Source organism: Monodon monoceros, unplaced genomic scaffold (assembly GCF_005190385.1).
Source record: "Monodon monoceros isolate NGI ecotype Baffin Bay Population unplaced genomic scaffold, NGI_Narwhal_1 Super_Scaffold_9, whole genome shotgun sequence".
Classification (NCBI taxonomy): domain Eukaryota; kingdom Metazoa; phylum Chordata; class Mammalia; order Artiodactyla; family Monodontidae; genus Monodon; species Monodon monoceros.
Genome location: NW_021703786.1, coordinates 13,514,083 through 13,528,478, shown reverse-complemented (window position 1 = coordinate 13,528,478; position 14,396 = coordinate 13,514,083).

Below are 14,396 nucleotides of genomic sequence, written 5' to 3'. Positions count from 1 at the left end.
CTTTTTTTTTTTTTTTTTTTTTTTTTTTTGCGGTACACAGGCCTCTCACTGTTGTGGCCTCTCCCGTTGCGGAGCACAAGCTCCGGACGTGCAGGCTTAGCAGCCATGGCTCACGGGCCTAGCCGCTCCGCCACATGTGGGATCTTCCCGGACCGGGGCACGAACCCGCGTCCCCTGCATCGGCGGGCGGACTCTCAACCACTGCGCCACCAGGGAAGCCCCGAGCCAAATACTTTTGAAGACTCGCAGGGATTAGTCTTGGTTACAGCACATTATCTGAGTGAGATGGAGAAAAGAATGGAGAAGTGGTGATTCTGTATTTGGATTTGAGTTCACCTGTGGGCAGTGGGCAACGTCTTGGTGGAAGGGAATGGAATACTACTTTTTGCCTCACCAGAAAGTGCCCAGTGGTAAATGTTTTCTTCTCTTTACTCCCTGCCCGTCTTTACGTTTGCAGGTGCCAAAATACTTTCCAGTTCTCCCTTTCATGCTGCATGTTAACTGGTTAATTATACTGCAGAAACCTTTTCACCAGTACCAGTCTGATATAGCATACCTGTACTTCCACATAAGTTACACTGCTTTTGTCTGAACATCCTTGGAGAAGTGATTGAAAATGACTTCCGTGTCTCAGCCCATGACTCAGCAAGGCAGAATGGCCACCCCTGCCAAGGTTTGCTTCCCTTTTCAACAGTGCCTCACCCTCCCTCTAAGACTGAAGTGCTTATGCCCTTCCAAGAACTCCTCCTCCATTTCCTTTTTGGGATTTACCACCATCCCCCCATTCTCTGGTCTCCTATTTTTGGTGTGGTTTAAGTGAAGGAAGAGATGCTCCCTCTAATTTCTCTCTAGCCCATTATAACCTGCTATCTTGGGGCAGCTTTTGATGTATGACATGTCACCCTTTCCAACTTGGTCTCTACAACACCGCTGTCTTCATGTGGAGCCCTCACCACAATCCCAACTCTGGTCGTTTGTGCCTTTCTCTTGTCGTCTTTGTACGCGGCTTATACTCACTGTGGGTTGGGGGGAGCTAATTTTAAGCATGTTCAGTGGCAGCTCCCTGCCAGTGTCAGTGTCACTGTTAAAATTCATCCAAAAGCAACTTCACTGGGGCTTTTCTTAAGGGGTAAAGGCCTTTTACAGAAGCTAACCCTTCCCCACACGTGGTAGAATGTGCTGTTCTATATCTACTCCTCAATAAAGCATGTTCTCTGCTCAAGTCTGTTTCACCTAGGAGATCTCATTTGAGTAGAAAATGGTGCCACTGACCTGCTGCTAACAGGTAATGCGCTTGGGATTTATTTTCCTAGCAGTAAACTGACTGTTGAGGGATGTGGTTTGTGGCTGGGGAAGGTTGTTTCTTCCTCTGTGATGCAGGGTATCTATGGAGGGAGTGCTTACTCTGAGCTTGTTTAGTTGATGGGATAAACTCTCCCTGCCACACTCTGGTTCCAGATAATAGGTATGCATAGCAATAAGTAGTCTGTATTATCCATTCTTCCATTAAGTTCATTAAGTTCAAGGACAGAAAACCCAGCAGGAAGTTAGGATATGTGGGATACAATCGATAGCTGTGGGAGGTGGGAAAAGGTGGGTCCCTTCTTGTCTCCAGGCTTATTTGCCAGTAGTGAGCAGTGCCACCTCTAATCATTGTCTGTCTCAGGTTGAGATGATTTCTGAAAGTAGCTGCATTTTCCTGTAGCATTTACCTAGAGCAGGAAAAGGGTGGCCGGGCACTTCGCTATATGGTGGAGAGGAGGAGGGTGGAAATTGTATTTGCTGGGGTGGTTTTGCCCACTGTGGCCAGCATGGTGAGAACTTCTCCTGGCAGACAAACTAAGGGTCCTCCTTGGTAAGGTTAGAGTCCAGTGTGTCACTTGACTGGGGGTGGGAGATGGGATGGAGAGAAGCTCAAGCTTATAAAAAGACCCTTCTTACACATGTTAGAAAGATGTGTGCCCAGATCTCCCTGTTCTAGGTATTCACATCAAAGGGAAATTCTTCTCTCTCTCACATTTTGAAAAAATTTAGGTAGTTAATATGGACCACGAGAGTGGATGCTGAGAGGTCAAGGCACTTGAAGTTTTGTGCACAGTGCGGTCCCAAGCCTCCACTGATTGCCACCCCCTTTTCCTCACCTAGAAATCAAAGGAAGATTTCTCTGGTTTAAATCCTTACAGGTATGGGAACAGACAGTTCACTTCCTTGGCTGCTTTGAGTCAGCCTGTCCCCGCTGACTCCTTTTTACCTGCACAAAAGAAGCTCAGCTGCTTAGGCCCCTTCATTAGAAGAGCAGAAGTCTGGAGTCATTCCTGGATCTAGCTCCTGAAACTCTCTAAGTGGAAGCACCTACTCTATTTCTGGAGGGAGGAAGAGAGCCCTAGCACGAGCTGGTTGCTTCCTATCTGCTCAGCACTGTGCTGGGTACCTTCACACTGCCTTGTTTGACCCTCACGTTAGCTCAGTGCAATGGAAATTCACACCGGTTTTGCAGAAGGAAACCTAGAGCACAGGGTGACGCAGGAAGCGTCAAAGACAAATATTTTGGTCTGTCCAGCTTGAGAACCTATATCATTTGCTTTCTTGGCTTTTCTAGTTAGATTTCCTTGCTCCAGCTGTAGAGCCCCGTGCTCCTAGCGGCTTCCGCTGCCAGAAGGATGACAACACTGGTGAAAACTTTAAGATGAAAGAATTGATTTTAGTTGCTCCTATAGGCAGCATTTGGAGGCCAGAGACCTAAACCAGGAAACAAAGATGTTTTTCATTCTGGCTCTGCTTCCGATTTAGGAGTAAACTGTTTAGCAAGCACTGTCTGTCCCTTTACTTACATGGTTTCCTTCAGTCCTTACAACGCCACCACTGTAAGGTGAGTATTGTAGCCCTTTTCCGCATGAGAAAATTTGAGGCTCAGAGGTCTTGCTGCTGGGTTATAGAAACAGAATGAGAGCCTTGCTCCTCTGATTCCAAATCCCGTGCTTCTGACAACGCTATTGTGAGTCATCTGATGCTTCCGTGCCTGCTTTCCCCTTTCTCACAGGGGGAACAGTGAGTCATATTAAGTAACTTTTAGGAATATGGTGTGCCCTCTATAGGGAAGATGATGCTTTTGACATGTCCTCAGCTTTGGTTTGTCCCTGTAGTTCTGGGCAGGTTGCCTCGCTGGGGTTAGGAATGGCCTCTAATGGAGTTCATGGGAAGCCAGCATAGAAAAATACCACAGCTTGCTTACAGCACACATTCCTTCTGGAATATGAAACCAATGAAAAGCAGCTTTTTGAATGTATATTAGTAACTAGTCGTAAACATGGCTGCCTTTTCCTCCTTTGAAGAGCAATTGATATGCCAAACATTGAAGAAGTGTAGTTTGTATGAAAGGTGCTAGGATCAAGCAGTGTAGCTCTCAGTGATCCTTACCCTTTTTACTTTCCTTCTGACCTTTTGGGAATCTAATCAAAGCATCGAGTCTTTTTAAAAAAATATACATAAATGCAAATATGCACACATTTGTCTACAGTTCAGGAAATTGAGCCTTTGAAGTCCATTTCTGAACTGGGGTTAGTAAATAAGAAACCCTGGTTTGAGAAAGCTCCAGTGAAAAGGCAGGAACCCCACCTACCTGCCTTCACTCCCAGCCCATGACTAGTTCTTTGTGTAAGATGACAGGTCCCATTAAGTGAGGTACAGTGATGACAGGGAGAAGGCCTGGCTCACTGGCTCAACGTTAGGATCCTCACAGGTGCGCATATATACACAGTGCTATACAGGGTTTTGCATGTTCAGAGAATAAGGTGAAAACTCTTGCTAAATATATATGATGTATGCTAGGAATTCTAGAAACTACTTTTTGCTATTCGTTGATATCATGGAATTGTAGAATTGGACCTCCTCTGGGTTTGCTCCAGCACTTTCTGCTATAAATTTGTATGACTGTCTCTTCCAGACTGCCTCCTGCTGATGGGGGCAGTTTAATTGCCCACATCCTTTGTGGTATCTTCAACAAAATGCCAATGAGTGTCACTAAGAAGGAAAAAAAAAGGCTGCCCAGTGGTGAAAAATGCCCCTTGCTGGAGTAGCAGTTTGTCTCTTCCGTCTTGTGCAATACGTGTAGATGCAGGTCATGCTGTTACCATTCTGGGGTTTGGGAGTTTGTTTATTTGTGCCCAAGAGTGGAGAAAATAACCTGTGCTGTTGCACAACTTTGGCTCCATTGCTCCTCCCAGATGTTCTATGTGAGATGTAAACACTTTTATCCTTGATAAGTCATGTCCATTCCAAGAAGTCAGTGTTTCTCAACTGGGTATTTGTTTCTGGAAACCACTCACCTTATGTTTAATCAGTTCCAAAGTTTTTAGGAACCTATACCCTTATCTCACAAAAAAGGTGCGGTAGATCCCCTCCAGAGATGGCCACCAACAATTTCTCCCATCTCTGGATGTGTGTGCCGCTCCTTCCAGTAAGAGCTAATTTTCCTTTGGAGTGTGAGCTGGACTTTTTTTGGGGGGGGGGTGCTGGACCCTGGGAGGCCTGCAGTCAGGAGGCGGCTTGCACCGCCCCCTACTCCCACATTTCTCCCTGGACACGGGTAAGGTGTGAGAATGAGGAAGAGAGATGCCTCACGATGGACAGTCAGTCTTGAGATGGAGACTATTTCACTACAGGTCTGGTTGTGCAGACACCGTCTGGCCTCTCAGGGCCTCTGCTGTCACTAAAACCTTCCCTGGCACCCAGATGAAGGGCCTGGCCTCTCCACCAATGCCTTCTTCCCCTCCTTTTAAACAGCCTAACGACCCCACCCCCAAAGAATCAGGCACCCCCCCAAGCCCCTAACCCATTTTCTTTTTGGAAAGAGGGACACAGAAGCTGAATGTTATGTAGCCCAGTGAATTAATGAATCGCCCTTTACCGCCGAACCCACACAACTCCCAGCTCAGTCCTTTGTTCACCTAGGTTTGGCCCCTAGGATTTCATTCTAGCTCTTTCTAAGCATCCTAGGGTCCTTTGTGTCCCGCCTGCCTATGAGCCACTGGGGCAGGACAATGGTCTCCCCGTCAGAAGGGGGGGTGGTGGCCGCTCCCTGAGGTGGGACCTGTTTCCTTCCTCTAGAGCTCTTCCCAGTGCTGGGAGCATGACTAGATGCCTGTGTCCCCAAAGCAGAGCAGTCAGTTGACGGGCCGCCTCATACACAAGAACTGATGAAGGACCTGGGACCCACTTCTGCCCCTTGAGGTTATGATGGTGGATAGGGAGGGGGTGCCTGCTTTCAGGCAGGGGCTTGTCACCTTTACCTGTGTCCCAAGTCTGTTTTCCCACCTCGGGTGGGGAGCACAACTGTTCAGTATTTCCCTTTACAACCCTGCAAAAAGGTCTCCCAAATGCTGACATGCCAGGCCCCTGGGCAGGGTGCAGAGCCCAGGCCATCCCTGCCCTCTGCCCTGCACCGGAGAAGAAGCCATCCACTGTTCATTGGTTTATTGAGCTCCTGCTGTGTTCTGGGCACAGGAGATAGGGGAGCGGGGGAGACTCATCCTGCTGTGCAGTGAGGTCCAAGTGAGGGGGGGTGCGGGCAGGGTCACTAGCTCACAGTGGTGACAACAGTGCACTTATGCACGACTGCTGCTTGAGACCGAGAGTCCTGGGAGGAGCCCCAGTGAGTTCAGTGAGGGCCTGGTGGTAGGGACATGCTGGCGATGAGCCCAGGAGACACGGAGGCTGGCTGGTTGGCTGTCACGTCCAGGTAGGGAGAAAGGGGTTTTTCGTCCTCTGGGAAGCACGTGGCGGGGGCTCTCACTCTGACCAGTGGTCCTCATCCTCTCGGCCTGGGAAGAGTGCTGCACGTGGCCGGCGGTTAGGGGAGACTGGTCTGCCTCCTCCACCCTCGGAGCCCTTCCCTAGTCATCCACCCAAGGCCCTCCACGTCCCTAACTCGCGTTTCTCCAGCTGCAGATATCTAAGGCAAATTACAGGTTCATCTGGCACAGCTTCCATTTTTCAACCATAAACGCCTCCAGAGCATGGAGGAGCCAACCCTCACTAATCCTCTAAAGAAAGGGAGTGGTAATCCACCACTCAAAATTCCAAAGGCCCTCCTGGGGCCACGGGAAGTGCCCTGGCCTAGGGAGCAGGACACACAGTGTTTAGTCCTGGCTCTGTTATCAGTTCAGTGTGTGACTTTGGGCAAATTATTTCCATCCCTGAAAAGTGATTTCTAAGGCTCCTGCCAACACTCTGCATGGAGGGACATTCATTTCCACATTGGCATTGGGTTGACTTCCATGGCCCTTCAAGTGGAATGGCTCAGACACTTAGGAAAAACTCTTGGGGGAATATAGAGGACTTTCCCATCTTTATTCCCAAGAGCCTATGTTGGAAGGAGCAGGTATCAGGGAAGCTAGAGAGCAGTCCACAGGTCTGCGGCTCTGGGGGGAGAGGTCAGGATGAGGAAAGCAGACTTGAGCTTGGCGTCTTTGATCAGCTGAGACACCCCCTGCCCTTCCTCTTGAGCTGACTGGCTTGAGCTATGGATCCTTCCCCAGCTCGATTCACTTATCTACTTTGATGCCTGTTCATTTATTGAGCGTCCCCTTGAACCCCTTTGGGGTTGTGGCCCCTGCCAGAAGGCGTTAGCTGATAACTACTTAGGGTGTTACCCCTCCCAGGGCCATTTGCCTTTATTTATAATCGTTGAAGATAGGAAATACCTTAAGACTTTCTAACAACGATTAGTAAGGGAATAAGGGGGATGTTCCAGGGTCTGAAAAACCACACATTACTCTGTAGCTTCAGCTGGCCCTGAGAGGGGGGTGCCTGGGTGTGTTGGGGGTGGAGAGGGTGCAGCTTCAGGGCTACGGCTGTTACAGGCCTGGATCATCAAAGGGATCATGATCTCCCTGCACCTCGACTGCTCTCTTCCGTGGGGCCTCTGCCTAATAGCTTGTGGGGAGCCTTTCTGTCTGGCCAGCTGCCTGGCCCCCACTGTGGAGACTGGCGGAAATGTGTCTGGTCACTTTCTCATTATGCCCTTGCAATCCAGTAGAAGCTCTCATCTACCTTCTGTAGATGGTCCTCCCCTGCCCAGGTGGCCCTGGACTACTGGTCCTCGCTGATACCCTGGTGGTGAAGAGAGGAGATAGAGAAGAAAAAGAGAGTGCAGTAGAGGAAGGCTGTCTTGGGAACCAAGAAAGACAGGGCCAGAGCTGGGGCCTCATGAATGGAGTCATTTCTCAGTCAATCTAGGAGCTGAGGTTCATTCATTCACTGATGCATTCACTGATTCCTTCCTCTTTCTCCTCCATTCTCCCTCCCTTCTCCCCTTCCTTCCACAAACACCTCGTGGGCACCTCTAATAGAAACTGTGGGGACAGAGGAGATGGCAGACCTCTGCCTGCCTGTGGGGTAGTTCCTGCTCTGGGGACACCAGCCATGTGACCCAGCAGAACAGTACAAGGCAGTGTGCCAAGGAGGGCACCGTGCCCAGGCTATGGAGACAAGCTCTGGGTAAGGCAGGCAGACAGGCAGGGAAAGAGAGGAGCTAGGAGTCCTGTCAGTGAGGGCGCCCGGGAGGATGTGGTGAGTCTAGGGCGTTAGGTTTGCTCCTGAGAGCACAGAAGGGTGGTGGGTAAAGGTTGGTTTGTTTTCTTTTGATATTGTTTTTCCCTTTTCACCAAAAGGACAGCTTTTCACTTTTAAGGTCCTTCTGGATTGATTAGTTTCTCCAACTCCAGGCTTTAGTAAGACCCAAGGTAATTTTGGACCTTTGGCAGAACTAGGTTCATCCCCCTATTTTCCATATCCCTGCAGCTACTCCCCAGGTATGCACAGACCGCCTCTCTAAGGAAACAACCAGGGAGCCTAGCATGCGGCCAAATCATGCTGCCCCGGTCCTCCACAATGCCAGCCTGGTGCGCCCTGGCCAGAGCATCTCTCCCGCCTCCCTGGACAACTCGGTTCTCCCTAGGGAGCATGCTGGGGGAAGGTCTGGACAACACTTACCTCTTCTCTCTGGCTGGATGGGAGGTATTCCTGGGGGAAAGAGAGAGAAGGAATGAGGGCTACACCGCTTCCCTGGGGGCCCAGTGAGGTGAAAGGGCTCATGGCTCTTTGGGATCCCACACCTTCGGTGGGTCTTCAATGGAACTCCAGTCACCCCCTGTTGTCCTGGTGTGGCTGGGCCACACAAGGTACACTCTGGGTAGGAGGCAGTGTGGGGTAGTAGGAAGTGCGCATACTTTGGAGTCATTGCTCCTGGCACCAGCTGGGCATCCTTGGGAAGGTATTTAGCCTATCTGAGCTTTAGCTTCCCTGCTGGTGGTAAAGGGGATATTGTGAGATTTAATCACATGTGAGCACAGTGTTCAATAAAATTTTTTTTTTTTGGCCGTGCCACGCAGCACGCGGGACCTTAGTTCCCTGACCAGGGATCGAACCTGTGCCCCCTGCAGTGGAAGCGCGGAGTCCTAACCACTGGACCGCCAGGGAGTTCCTCAGTAAATATTTCTCATATAATCCCTTCCCCTGCTTCCTCATGGGTTGCTGGATTTGGAAGAGAGCTCTGAAACGGCCCCGTCCAAAACTCATTTTGTAGAGGAGGAAACTGAGGCCAAAAGTGTTTGCTCACAAGTTGATTTCCTCTATTTTTTTTTTTTGTGGAGGTACTGGGAAGGTTTTCTCTATTTTTATACGCATTTTTTAAATTACAAAAGCAGTCTCTGGGGACTTCCCTGGTGGTCCAGTAGTTAAGACTCTTGTGCTTCCACTGCAGCGGGCACGGGCTTGATCCCTGGTCGATCCCATGCCATGTGGCATGCCCCCCGCAACAAAAAAAGAAAAGAATAAAAAAGCAGTCTCTGAATAAATGCCCACTATAAAATGGTAATGTAGAGGATAGTGTAGTAAAAGTCCCTCTTAACTCTCTCCCTCACCTCCACTTCCTATCCTAGGCGTAAACACTGTAGACAGTTTGATATTTATCCTTCTGGAACTCTCCCTATGTTTTCATATATATATCTGTGTAAGTATGTAGTGTTTCTTTTAAACAGGTAAACTCCTATCTTACATATTGTTATATAATTTGCTTTTTCCACTTAACCAGTACCTTGGAGATCTTTATCTTTCCACAGATCTGCCTCATCCATTTTAATGGCCATAAAGGGTATGGATGTGCCCTATATATATTTTTTTTTTAATATAAATTTATTTATTTAGTTTTGGCTGCACTGGGTCTTTGTCGCTGTGCGCAGGCTTTCTGTACTTGCGGCGAGCGGGGGCTACTCTTCGTTGCAGTGTGCGGGCTTCTCATTGCGGTGGCTTCTCGTTGCGGAGCACGGGTTCTAGGCGCGCGGGCTTCAGTAGTTGTGGCACACGGGCTCTAGAGCACAGGCTCAGTAGTTGTGGTGGGCTTAGCTGCTCCGTGGCATGTGGGATCTTCCCGGGCCAGGGCTCGAACCCGTGTCTCCTGCATTGGCAGGTGGATTCTTAACCACTGTGCCACCAGGGAAGCCCAAAGTGCCAGTTCTTTCATATCCTCACCAACACTACTTTAAAAAATATACAATATTGGCAATAAGAAAAAGAAAACGCTCTCTGTTCAGACTGTTTTCTCCTTGTCCCCCCAGGACATGAATCACGGGTCAAGCGTGCCCTCAGGGAACATAGGTTCATTTTAATAATTCTATTTGAGCCAAACAGAATCAACTAGAAAGCTTAGCCCATGCCTTTACTCACATCTAGAGGCTGATCTTGAGCACCACCACCTCTCTCCAGTCATCCATTGTATTGTAGGAAGGGCGCCAGCAGGATGCAATGCATTTGTCCCCACCCTTAGGGTGACTGCACTCCCCGGATGCTGGAGACAGCCCTGGTTTGCACCTGTTGCCTGGCATAATTACCACTCTCTGAAGTATCCTGGTTTGGATGATAATTGACATGGACACTCTATCCCATCCCATCACATGAGCGCCCCCTACTGGACTGGAGTAAGAGCTGCTGTAAGCTAGGGTCTCTGCTTGGTGTAACAGAACCCACCCAGAAGCCCTCCTCGCTGGGCACCCGCCCACTTCTGTCACTCACCTCCCACCTGCTTCCCCATCAGTCCAAAGAACTGGTTCGCTTTGCCCCTCTTCACTTCCCAGAGCTGGAGCTGAATGCTGGGCACAACATCTTCCCGAAGAAGCAGAGAGTTCCTTAGAGTTGGGGCAAGGAGACAGCCTGAGCAATAACAATCTCAATAACACGGGCTCTGTGCTGCCACTGAGCTCCTTTGCACATTTTACACAATACTGTAAATAATAATAATAATTAATAGCTAACATTTTACCATGTTCCTAAGCACTTGCATATATTAATTCACTTAATCCTCACCAAAACCACATGAAGCAAGTACTATTACTGTCACCATTTTACAGATGGCAACACTGAAGCACAGAGCAATTACCCGCAAGGATGTGAGATGAAGCCAGAACTCAAACCCATGTCATCTGGCTTAAAGCTCAAACACTCCGGTCATAATCTCATTTACTCTTCGCAGCAACCATATGAAGTAGGGGCTGATTTATCCCTGTTTTACAGGTAGGGAAACTGAGACTTTGGGAGGTTAGGTGACTTGTTCAAGGTCACACAGGAAGTGGTAGAGCCACTCAGGAAGTCTGACTCCAGAGCACAGGCTCTGCTCCATCTTGGGAAATGTCTCCAGCGTAGACAAGGAGGGGGCAGCTGATGGACTTGGGGTGGGCACCCAGTTGGCGAGATGAGACTGCTTCCCCTCCAACCCCCTCTCTAACTCCTGTTTTCCTCTCTTCCCCCGGCACTACCACCACTGTCCTGGATTTATCCTGCCCTAGAACCTGGGCCTCCCTGTGAGGATAATGGCATGTGGCCTGGGGTGGAGGCCACTCCCCTGAGCAAAGACATTTTCATCCTTGAGCTGATGGGGTGAAAGTTCTGGACCAAGGACTATAGATTTAAGTTCTCATTCCTCCGTTAACCTTTGTGACCTTGGCCGAAGTCCTCTCCTTCTCTGGCCTTAACTGCAGCCTCTGGTGAAGGCCCTGCTTAGTTCTGCTGAGAGGGAGAGATGCTCACTAGTGGAGAGAATGACAGTGGGTGATGTTCTTTAGACCGTCTTCACGTCTCTATATCCCCAGTACCTGGCACTGTGCCTGGTACACACAGGAGCTCAGCATGTGTGGGATACAGGATGCTGAATGAAAGGTACTTTCTCTGATAGTCTGGGAATAGGGAAGAGGATGGGGTCTCCTTTTCCAGGAAGGCTGAGACAGGTGAACAGAGCCCTAGAGTAACACAAGCCGCCTGCCAGGAGGCTGGCAGCTGGGGTTGGGTCAGGGACTTGCTCTTCCATTCCCAGTTTCCCCAGGGGCAGAACTGGAGCTTCGGGGACCAGCAGGGACCTGGCTGGGGTGCAGTGGAGACCCCTTCGCCTCTCACAGTTCGCCCCAACTTTTGGGATCAGGAGTGAATTGTTTTCTAAGCTTTGGACGAATTCAGTCACTTCCAATCTGTCTCCTCCCCAGGACATCAATGGCTGGGGCCGCTGTCTCGGCCTGGAGTCGCCTAGCCTGGCCAGGAACCGGAAAAGTGTCTTTGGACCCATTTCTGAAAATCTTATGGAAAGCACTTTGCCTTGGTAAAAGGCAGTCTTCAAATGCAGGCTGGAGAGAATGGCTTTTTATGAATTAAATAAGACTCACCTTTCTCCCACCCACTGGGTTTCTGGGGGACCTTTAGGAGGCATCTTTCACTCAGGAAGGACTCTTGCCCTCACTGGAAGCCCTCCTTATCCATTTAGCCCAAATCCCCAGCTCCAGGGCTAACTGCAGGCGGGGAGACCTGAGAGCTAGGGAGGCGGTCGGATCATCCCTGACAGAGGCACCGTTCCTCCCGTCACCTCACTTGGATTAATGGTTCCTGTATCCCAAGCCCTGTGTCTCGGGAAGCAGAGGGATGTTAAATGAGAGTGAGCAGAGAAGAAGCATCGGAACCAAGTGAGGTGTTTGCAGGTGCCCAGCAGTACTAGCTGAAGTTGATGTTTCCCATGTGGCCATGTAGAGAGGCCACCATCACACAGCTTCCCTGGGCCTGGGCACAGACTCCATGTCAAAGCTGGAAAAAAAAAAAGCCTTGGGGATCATCCTCTCCCCGCTGCTCCCATTTTACAAGTGAGGAAACTGATGTGACCTTCCCCAGTTCGCACAGAGTCAGTGGAGAAGGTGAGACTTGAACCTGGGTCTCTCCAGCCTGCTGTCTTCTCAATGGCACACACTTCCACATTCAGACAAACCAGGAAGGAAACCTGCCATGAAGGAAACCCACCAGGAATGGCTGTTATTCGATGGCTCATCCTGTGGCCCCAGTGTGTTCACCATCCCAGGACTTGGAGGAGCCAGGCCCCACCCAGTCCCATCTGCCCTCCTGGAGGCCTTCCCTGAGCACCGGGCCAGTTTGTCTCTGATCCACTGGCCTTGCTCCCCTGTCTGATTGGAACTCCCCAAGGTCAGGATCTGTGTCTCCCTGACCAGACAGGGTGGGGCTCAGATGCTGTGTCTCTAACTTTGAGATTTATTCCCAGTGACAGAACTCAGGTCAGTTTAGTAGGAGAGACTGGCAGTCAAACCAGTACTTGTCAGGAAATAAGAGTTTCTGCATGTGAGACAAAACAGTGATCCCGCCCCAAGTTGACCCCCTTGAAAGGAAATGCTGGACAATGTCCTCTGAGGCACAAATACACAGAATCAGACTTTGGGCAAGGTGTACAGTTGTGACTTTTTAAAAATAATAATTTATTTATTTATTTTTGGCTGCGTTGGGTCTTTGTTGCTGGGTGTGGCTTTCTCTAGTTGCGGTGAGCGGGGGCTATACTTCGTTGCGGTACGTGGGCTTCTCATTGCGGTGGCTTATCTTGTTGTGGAGCACGGGATCTAGGCGCGTGGGCTTCAGTAGTTGTGGCACACAGGCTCAGGAGTTGTGGCTCACGGGCTCTAGAACGCAGACTCAGTAGTTGCGGCGCATGGGCTTAGTGGCTCCACTAAGCATGTGGGATCTTCCCGGACCAGGGTTCGAACCCATGTCCCCTGCATTGGCAGGCGGATTCTTAACCACTGAGCCACCAGGGAAGTCCCTGTACAGTTGTGCTTTTGAAGCTGCATAACCTTGGACAAACTGCTTGACCTTTCTGTGCCTCAGTTTCCTTATCTGTGAAATGGGAATAGTAATGGTACTTTTCCCACCGGCTGTTATGAGGATTACAGGGGTTAATATTTATGAAGCATTTAGGACAGTGCCAGGAACATAGTATATGTTAAATAAGTGTTTGTTAAATGAAGTGTGAGTGCATGCACGCACGCGCGCGCACACACACACACACACACACACACACACACTGCTGCTTCCATATGCATGCAACTCTTTGGAGGTCTGCCAGGCCAGGGGCCATGACCTTGAACCTGCCCAGGGAGGGGAGGCAGACACCCTGCCTTGCAGTGTACAACCTGCTCTCCCGGCAGCCATAAAGGGGATCTTCTGCCCCCTCCACCATGTATCGTCCCCTGCTTCTCCCCAAAGGTACCTACCTCCAGGGTCACGGTCCCCCAGGACCCAGCTTCAGCGTCAAGTGCTAGTTCCTTGTCACCTGCCACAGTGCAAGCAGACAGCCCCGTCAGGAGAGGCAGGGCGAGGCAGAGCAGCAAGGTGAGCACTGCTCTGTCCTGGGACCCTCGGGGAACCCCTCTCAGTCCACAGACCGCCACTAGCAGGCTCCGTCCTCTCTCTCTGGCTCCTCTCGGCAGGTGGGGGAAACTCCACCTGTTCTGTCCTCCCAGCTACTCGGCTTCTTCCTTCAGCTTATCTGACCCCCGGGGCCATTTCCTGTGACTGCCCCCCGCCCCCACCAGCTGGAAAAGCCAATGATACCACGAGCTGCCCAGAGAAGGGACCAGGTCTCCTCCACTGCCGCCCCCCCAGCAGTTGATCTCTGTTGCAGCACCGCCTCACCGTTGGCTGCATTCCCCTTGGGAGGCAGGTGCACGATGGAGCAGTGTGTGGGGCCTGGTGCTTCCGGCTTCCTGACTGGAAGCCCCGAGCCGGCAGCGTCATCTTGGGAATGGGAAGGGGGAACTGCCTGGCTTCTCCCTTACCCTGTAAGAGAGGCCTCTCCCCAGAACTTAGTATGCTGCCACTAATCTCCCCTTCCAGTCACTGCACCCCTTCCTCGGCACTCCCCGCCATCAGTAGTCCTCATGTGAACATGGTTGCACATGTCCTGCCCTAAGAGGTAAGACAATACGTAAAGAAATAAGGCTCCTCACAGGCAGGAATTGGGATTTGCCAGAAAAATGACCTCCTGCTCAAGTGTCGTCAGCTCTAAAACATCTTCCCACTGCTGG